The sequence below is a fragment of the Convolutriloba macropyga genome, chromosome 5 (genome assembly GCF_964194025.1).
Source record: "Convolutriloba macropyga chromosome 5, txConMacr16.3, whole genome shotgun sequence".
Taxonomy (NCBI): domain Eukaryota; kingdom Metazoa; phylum Xenacoelomorpha; order Acoela; family Convolutidae; genus Convolutriloba; species Convolutriloba macropyga.
In genome coordinates, this window is record NC_134472.1 from 65,727,324 (window position 1) to 65,737,154 (window position 9,831).

Below are 9,831 nucleotides of genomic sequence, written 5' to 3' on the forward strand. Positions count from 1 at the left end.
GAATGTACCATTTCGGAGCAATCAAATAGTTCGCAAGTGAAAAAAATTATATAAATATATATATATTATATATATATATATATATATATATATATATATATATTTTATATACATATATATATATATATAATATATATATATATATATATATATATATATATATATACATAATATTAATACATATATTTATATATAAAATTTTTAATATTGAATTTATTAATCATTATAACTCTTCAAAAATTTAGAATGTTATTAAAAGTTTCATTAATCTTCAAAAAGTCTCTATGCGCTACTGGCTCTTTTGGGTTTGTGGTGTCGAGTTGATTTTCATCACTTTAATTTAATCTAATCAAGAACTGATCATTAGTGCACATGCAAAAAGAAAAACAGCTCATTTAGTCCACGCTCAAAAAAAATATGATAACAAGAATCAAAATTTAAGTTTAAAACCCTTCTATATTTTTGGGGAACGAAATCAATTAATCAAAAAAGTGGGACGATCATTGTTATAAACGCATAATTTTACGGCATATTCGTGAATGAAAAACTCAGTATTTGTAACTAACATATTACCGGTGGTTCGGATACTAGCATGGAATAGATGATAAACTTTTGTTTATCAAAACAGAACGTCATTAATTATTTCCAACATAAATAATTTAAAACAAAAATCTGGCAATTATTCGGCAGCAACTGCTCGGCAGGCGTGGTCACTTTTAGAACTACGAAGCTACGCGTTTTTTAAGTAACAAAGGTACGGCCAAAAAAAATCATATAATCAACAACACACGAAATAAATAAATATTCCTGATTATTCTGAAGGCATGTGAAAATAGATAGACAATTAGGATCATTCGTGTCTTATTTTTATATATAGAGGAACGAACAGCTTAATGGGTAACATCAATTAATAACCAGAAGTTTAATGTATAATTTTGATTATTTCAATAAATATTCCTTATTATTCTGAAGGCATGTAAACTTTAACCTTTCGGTTATATTATTAATTTACATGTTTGAAAAAAAATTGGTCAAATGAAAATAGATAGACAGTTAGAATCATTCGTGTCTTATTTTTGTGTATAGAGGAACGAACAGCTTAATGGGTAACATTAATTAATAACCAGAAGTTTAATGTATAATTTTGATTATTTCAATAAATATTCCTTATTATTCTGAAGGCATGTAAACTTTAACCTTTCGGTTATATTATTAATTTACATGTTTTGAAAAAAAATTGGTCAAATGAAAATAGATAGACAGTTAGAATCATTCGTGTCTTATTTTTGTGTATAGAGGAACGAACAGCTTAATGGGTAACATCAATTAATAACCAGAAGTTTAATGTATAATTTTGATTATTTCAATAAATATTCCTTATTATTCTGAAGGCATGTAAACTTTAACCTTTCGGTTATATTATTAATTTACATGTTTGAAAAAAAATTGGTCAAATGAAAATAGATAGACAGTTAGAATCATTCGTGTCTTATTTTTGTGTATAGAGGAACGAACATCTTAATGGGTAACATCAATTAATAACCAGAAGATTAATGTATAATTTTGATTATTTCAATGAAATATTTCCTGATTATTCTGAAGGCATGTGAACTTTAACCTTTCGGTTATATTATTAATTTACATGATTAAAGACATGAAAAAAAATATAACCTCTCAACGCCACCACTCAACCCACGCTTCTCAGTCCCTCATTTTACCCCCGCCCTAATCTAAAACCACCCCCAAAACCGTACTTAAAACATCTCTTTTTCTGCTCACTCATACCTCTATTCTTAAGCTTAAATTATCCTCATCACGTCAAAACTAGCTACTACTGAAGTAATCTACTCGCCATTTTGTTGGGGCAATTCGCTCGATTGGTTGTGTTTTGAGACACCTTTGCCCAAAAAAATGGCTGAAAACTCTTGTAAAAATCCTTGTCATGAGTTTATTTAATAGTTTAAACTTCTTCAATAGTCACGAATGAAATCATACTTTTGAAGGTTTATTTAAAATGTGAAAAAAATCAATTGTAAGCAATTTGATGGAAACAGCAATAGAGCGGGAGAAGTTGTTGACTTTCACAATAGCCATTTTAGTCATTTCCATTCCCTAAAGTTCAAAAGAAACGAGGGAAAGGTTTTGTGACACTTCGTCTCTGTTTCTGGGATGCTTTCCGTTTGTGCCCCCCCCCCCCCCCCCCCCCCAAGTACGTTATGCACCCCAGTTACAGAGCAGGTGTCTTTACATAGTAAATTGTTATGTAAAACTATTTCACGTGCACCTGGCTCGAGGCACAAACGGAAAAGATCGGTCAATAAAATTTTATTAACTTTTTAAATGACCTTTTAGAGAATTTCTTGATCATTAACGTTAAATTGTTTTAAATTTGAGTTATTTGTTGGCAAATTGAAATTAATAATCGCGTTGCAAAAATTTCCAAAAAAAATTTACCGACAGAAAGCAAACATATAATATCCAGACTCTGGCAGCTATTAAGACTTTTAAAAACGGTCCGAATACTACATCCGACATTTCCCATATTTAAGTTTCGCTCCAAAATGACCTCCAAATAGGGCATTCTGTGCCCTTATTCCCTGATGTGACCAATGACGAAAGCAATAAGAAGTCCCAATGTGAGAGCTAATTTTGATCTAAATTGAACCTGATACATATTTTATCTTGACAGAAAGATTTCACTTGAATTCTGAGTTATCGCTGAAAGGTGCCCTAGTCGAGGTTTAGACTCATGAGAACACTGTCCTTGGCCTAAATTCTCCATTAAAAGGACGTGCTCGATCAAAATGAGCTATGAAAAGACTTTATATTGACATTGGCGAGAGCCTCGATTGTATTTATACCCAAAGAGGTTAAGCTATTCAGCGTATTGACCAATAAAGCCCTTCTAGACCATGTATTGACAATTAACAATTAAAGAATGTCTTTATCAAGTATAGAAAAAAATTTAAAAAAGCTTATCAGGGTCATGATAAACTTCATCGTAGTTCAATGCACGGTCTCCTCAAAGTAAACAGGTTTTTTTTTTGCTGATAAATTCTGATTTGCAAACTGCCTTCAAATCATTGAAACTAACTACACCAATGGTTGCAGTTAATTCAAAATTTTTTCTCTCTTCTCAAGACTTCACCAAAATTCTTTGTTTTTTTTTGTCAAAACGTTCAAATTTTCCCACCTCATCATTAAGGTTGGGCTTGTTCAGGCGGTGGAATTAAAAACTCACAAGCAATTTGTTTAAGTAGCAGATTTTAAAACACTGTCAAATAAAAAGTAAATAAAGCTCGGCCTTGTTTAACTTTATTAGTTGACCTCAAATACTCTCTCATCCACTCCATTAGTGCATTTGGGGGCCTCGCTGGACTGTTCATTGGAGCCAGCATTGTCACGTTGACAGAAATTTCATTCCTACTTTTTGACATAGCATCTCTGTATTTTATGGATTGTGTGCGGAATGGGAAGGACAAAAACAACAGAGTTGGGAATAGAGGAGAGTAATTTAACAATATTACAAAACCAAAATAAAAAGAAATAGAGGATATACGGACCAGGGTCAAATCAGTGTGCCAAATCAAGATCTCGAGTGCCAAACAACAACTTTTTGCACACAAACACAAACACAACTCTTTAGGGTTAGTGTTTGCACACAAGCACAATTTTTTATCGTGTTTGTGTGCAAATCAATAAAGAAACATAAATGTAACAGAAAAATCAGAAAATGCTTATGATCAACTGAAAAAGTGCGTGTGTGTGTGTGTGTGTGTGTGTGTGTGTGTGTGTGTGTGTATGCGTGTTCGTGCGTTTGGTGTGTTTGTTTGTGTTTTGAGTAGTTTTCAATTAATTCCGATTGCTCAATAAATTTTGATAATTTATTGGAAGGAACTGAAGATAATATTTCCAAAATGAGATTTGGTGGAAATTAATGTGATTTTAGTGACTTTAACAGGAAAAATTATGTCTTGGGGTTTTTTAAAGTTTAGAAAATTTGTGAAAGCTAGAGAGTTTTCTGCAAAAAAAATGAAATAATTTGCTAGAATTTGTTAATTTCTATTAAATTATTTGCACTCTGTGAGCAGAAGTTAACCAAATTTCAGTTACTTCATTTTGCAGATAAACCAGCTGCCTGGAACGCCGTGTCGATACTGCAAGAAGATTAATTATTTTGCGACAAAAAATACTTTTTTGTCGCAATTTTTTTTTTGCAAAATTACATTTTTTGTCGCTATCTTACAACGCTGAAGGCATTTAAGCGACAATATTTGAAGCTTGTAGATGCTCAGATGCTCTTTTTTTATCGCATCTGTTTCTAAACTTTCAAACAAAGATTTTTATTGTCAAAAGATTAAGCAAGAATTATTAAAATTTATCAAGAATCAGCAAGAATTATTAAGAATGTCGGAAAATGCTGCTCCTGTTAGTTTTTTAACCAATAAACGAGCCGCTTTTTCCAGTATAATGAAATTTTTGAGTGGATGCTAGCTCGGTATGTACATAGTACACACCTTATACAGAACGGCCACCGAGAAGGCCCCCACTAAGGTCCCATGTAAAACAAACCTAAAAACAAAGAAAAATAATAACAAAAAATAATCCATAAAAAATTGGGTTGAAGTGATATAAAAAAACATCGTTTGGGGAATTGAATTGTATTTTTATTGATATATGACCAACAGAAGTGGATCCGAGAATCCGAGGACAAAAAGGCTTGTTTAAATGCGAAAAGCCTTGAAAAGAGCAAATTAAAAATATAATGTCCAGGAAAAGAGCAATCACAACACTTTGATTACTTTCTACGCCTCTCAATTACAGTGAAATTTATATTGCCATGTTTAGACATGAACTTGGCAAGTTTAATCAAACATTTTTCTTGATACAGCTTGATAAGATCATGGCAAGATCTTACCAAGATGTACCAAGAATTTTTGTACTATCAAGATCTTGGTAAGATCTTGGTACTATCCATGTTTTGTTAAGACTGTCAAGATCTTGCATGTCTTGGCAAGGTGTACCAATTTTCATTTCACTGGGACATTACTAGAATTATTTCAAGAAAAATATTCAGTTCTTATCAATTTTGTTTCGATATGCTTACTATGTTTTGTTCGCCAGATTTTTGAGATTTACATAAATTTTCATTCCCGTTCTTCTAAGAAAATATACTTTTCAAAAACCATTTTTTTCATTTGTTTGTAAATAATAGTTTTCTTACTATTATGTTTGCTCACCTTGGAAAAACACAAAACAGAATTGTGAAGTAGTATTTGCGTAAGAGTGTTTATGAGTTTTTGCACAAAAAAGTTCTTTCGAGAATATTTTAATTAATTATCATTTGCCTATAAAAAAGCTATGAAAACATCTGCTTCGTCAATTTTTAATTGTACTCATGTTTCGATAAAATGTGTATTGGCATGATAAATGAACAAGACTTCGGTCAGATGAAAATTGCGAGAAAATCTTAAAAGACTCTAGAAAAGTGGTACAAGACTCTGGTAAGACAACCAATTAAACTGACTGAGGCAATCAAGTCAGCAGCGCGTGAACATCTGCGTGCATTAATTGGTGGAGCCATCTTGTTTGTTTTGCTGCTGCCTGATGTTGAACTTAAAAGTGTTGGATTTTGTTTTGTACTGATAGACCAATTCAATAGATCAGCAGCATAATTTTGTTTTGTCCCCTCAAGTAATACAATTTTTTTTTAAAAAAATAAAAATCTAAGATCAAAACGATCATACTACCGAATTCATAAGTTAGCAGATATGGCTGCATAATCGTACCAAAATCTTTTATCCGGTTCATAAATCAAGTTATAAAAAAGAATTTATGAAATTTGCTCCTGCCTACCTGAACGAATTTCAAGACCTGGTCAGTACTCCTCCGGTAAAATACAAGTCTTAGGTTTGCAAATCAGTATTAATCACGTCTTATTTCATTTCATAAGAATTGGTTAAAGATTGTCAAGTCTCAAATGCTCTTCTGGACAGGACTTGACACGTGCTGAGACCTGACTCGGCCAACATTTGACTACTCTAGATTGACCCGTAGATATTCAGTAAAATTGAGCTGGCAAGAAAGTACGCATAATGTACGTATTTTAAAGTAAGCCAAGATATTGTCCAAAAATTTTATCAATTTGTAAATTTTTAAAATCTATCTAAGAATCTGGCAATGAGCCAGAACTTGTATTGTCACATATATTCATTCCCAACTATGCGATTTGATTTGATTGGTAAATATCAGAGATCACTTGAAAAATTTAATTCTCAACTAATGAGCTTCAGAAAAACGCTCGGGTTTTAGTGCTCTTGACGTGAAGATCGTTGATGGCAACAGACAAAATTTCTATTGGCTGCTTTTTTCTATTCTATTTCTTTTATTATATCGAAAATAAACAAAAACCACCATAAAAACTAGCAGCAGGACTTTCAGCAAGAATTTCCCAGCATTGGCTATGATTAGTTCAAGGATTGTCAAGTCTTGTTCGAGGCCGATCAAGGTCTTGCCCGGACTTTACCAAGACTGTTTCATGACTTGATCTTGATTCAAAACCTGGGAAGTCCAACAAGTGACATGATCAGTGCTCCGATGCAGTACTTATACAGGACATGCAACTTCCACTGAGACAGATCTGGTATTGTGCCCTGGTATTTTTGAACTTGTGTGGAATTTTAGTTGCCTAATTTTGTTTAGACAATGGTATTTTCACGAAGTATCTGTTTTTTTAAACCTCGATTTACCGTGAAAACGTTTTGATTATATTCCTTCAGCGCCAAAATGACGTTTGTACCCTGTTTTAACGTTAAAAATTGCCAAAAGTGTAAGAATTGTGGTCAATGGGGTGAATGGTTGTTTAAAATGAGTTTATAATGCTAATTGCTTTGAAAGGAGGATTAGTGAATATTACCAAACGGTTTTCATCGCCACAAAGAAGTTATCAAACAAACTCCGAGGCAAAGCGGAGGTGTTATGATAACTTCGAGGGTGATAACAACCGTGTGGTAATTTTTTAATCAACTCCTCTTGCGATCATTTTAAAATTGAACACAGTCTTTTTGGTTTTTCACTTTTATTTTTTGTGGACAATTACATTTTCAAAGGTTAGTGATATTTTTTGGATCTGTTCTTCGTTTTGTCTTCATGCGCCTCCCCACAACACACACACACACACACATATGCACACACACACGCGCGCAAACGCACGCACACACGCACCCACGCACACTCACGCACACACGAACACGCACACACACACACACACACACACACACACACACACACACACACACACACAAACACACACGCACACACAAACACACACATACAAACACACACAGATGCACACACACAGACACACATAGATGCACACAAACACACACACACCCACACACACGCACAAGTACTCGCGCATGCACTCACTTACACACGCACGCACACACACGTACGCACACACGCGCACACACAAGCGCGCACACACACACGAACACGCACGGCACGCACACCTACACACACACACACTCACACACACACAAACGCACACACACGCACAAACACACACACGCACGCACACACACATCACACCACACCACACACTCGCCATACACACACCACACACACACAAAACACACAAACACAGACACACACAACACACACATATACACGCACACACACACACCACTCTCACACACACCCACAGCACACACACAGACACCACACACACCGCGCACACACCACACACACACACCGCACACACACCGCACACACACCACCCACGCCACACACCACACACACACACAACACACACCACACAATTTTTTTGGACTACAAGTTTATCAAACTGTTTCCATCTTTAGTCTACGAGTTTATCACCACTCTTTTATCGCCACTGTTTACTTAGAAACAATGGCGATAAAAGAATGCGATAAACTCGTAGTCTGATGCTGAATTGTTTTTCTAGTGTCGATCGGGCATTAAAATTTATTACACTGGCACTTTATTTAACTGCTATTATCGCAACAGGTGTTGATTAAAAGTTTTTTACCACTACATATTCCAAATTTTAGGAAACTAATCACCTAAGCCACTGCGGGACATGCTTTCTGTAAGTAGCAGTAAACTTTTTTCACTGCGTAAGGTGTGAAATTAAAAATTTCAGAGCTGATTTATGTAAAACAACATTATTTACCGAACAATTTTTAGCGAATTACATAACCCGCACTTGTCATTGCTTTCCATGATAACTTTTAGCATATTAATTAGCAGAAATTAAAGAAGTTCTAATTGCTAAGTAAATAATTTACGGTCGCCTGCATAAGTAATTACGGATTTATAGGACTAATTGTTGATTAGAATTTACTCGTGCCTCTTGACAAATTTCTAAAAGGTATCCTAAGTATTTTAATACCAATTTCGCAAAAGCAAGTTTTAGGCCAGATGAACTTGTTGATATTGAAAACAAGTGACAAAATATGGTTTCTACTTTCAAGCTAAAAGTGCTATTTACTAAATGAAGATGAAAATGACAGAGGATAATATATTCTTACTCACCCCCTTCTTTCCTGAGCTACTCGACATGATAATGACGATAATGACGATGATGATGATGATGCAACAGGTGAAAATTGGTCGAAAATGCTTCTAATTACGTAAGTGTTGCATAACCAGAATACGTTATGTCAACTAGTGTTGTAACCATCATGACCAAACTTAGAATACAATTGAACAAAAACACTGCGCAATTTCAGTAATCTTACGTAATTAGCAAGTGGTTATGTAGCTAACTAGAGGCCATGACATTGTAGTGTCAAAACAAAAGAAAATAGTAATCAGGATCATAAATAACGATAAAATATCTATCAATTCTTACCATAAATAATGATTAAAATGGATATTCTTGAATGGTGATAACCAAAAGGTAAATAGCCCGCCTTGTTATGGGTAAAAGCCCGAATAGGGAGCGTAATTTTTTTTCACTTTCTGAAGGGTTGGAGAGATCAAAGAGTGCAAGATTTTAGGACGAGTAATCCTTCATGATTTAGAAGGGTAGTCAATTGAAATACTTTGATCCGTGAAAACTTACACAACTGTTTAGAGTAAAACTGCAATCCAAAGTAATATAGTGAAAGTTATTATGTGTGTACATGGGTTTTGTTGATTGACTTAAGACCGGGTGGGGATTAAGGGGGGTTATGTCCAATTGGCCCCCGGGGGGAGGGATTAACCGAAGTTGGTACCCGTATCCGGTCATCATCGCAACATTGTTTCAATTGGGCAAACAGCACCCTAAACCGAAAACCGATTTATTGAATAAAATTTTCACCCTAAACACACTAAACAAGCAACAGATTGTTTGCTTAATTTTTAGCAATTTTATGAGCCTAACGAATGTCATGTAATAGAGACATCTAACTATATTTAGACGCAATTTATGTTGTGAATTGAGAATCCCAAACACTAATGAAACGAACGAGCATTCCGTCATCGTGTCAGATCAAAAACGAGGTAGCGCCGACAACAACATTTTCAGACCAACAAATGTTTTGATCCTCTCAAAAATTTTAAAGTTCCAATTTTAGAATTGAGGTAGCAGTGCTCTAACATTCTGAAAAACAGGGGTTTTTCGTGTTCATCAAATCGAGCCCCCCCCCCCCCCCTCCTCTAATACAGGCGGCCTATTGCAATCCGATCAATTTCGAGGATCAGGCTCACTGAAATGAAACATGATAGTCTTGATAAAACGTACTAAAGTATATTTTGTTAAATGATGGCTCAGGGCAAGATATGTACAAACTTGCTAGATGATTGCATGAGTATCGCGGAACA

At 34.5% G+C, this 9,831-nt stretch overlaps 1 pseudogene; it reads right to left on the reverse strand.

The window, feature by feature from the left end:
• The window catches only part of LOC142339555 (nuclear protein localization protein 4 homolog), a 29,439-nt pseudogene extending 20,347 nt beyond the window's left edge, over positions 1–9,092 (reverse strand).
• Between the last annotated feature and the right edge of the window lie 739 nt (positions 9,093–9,831).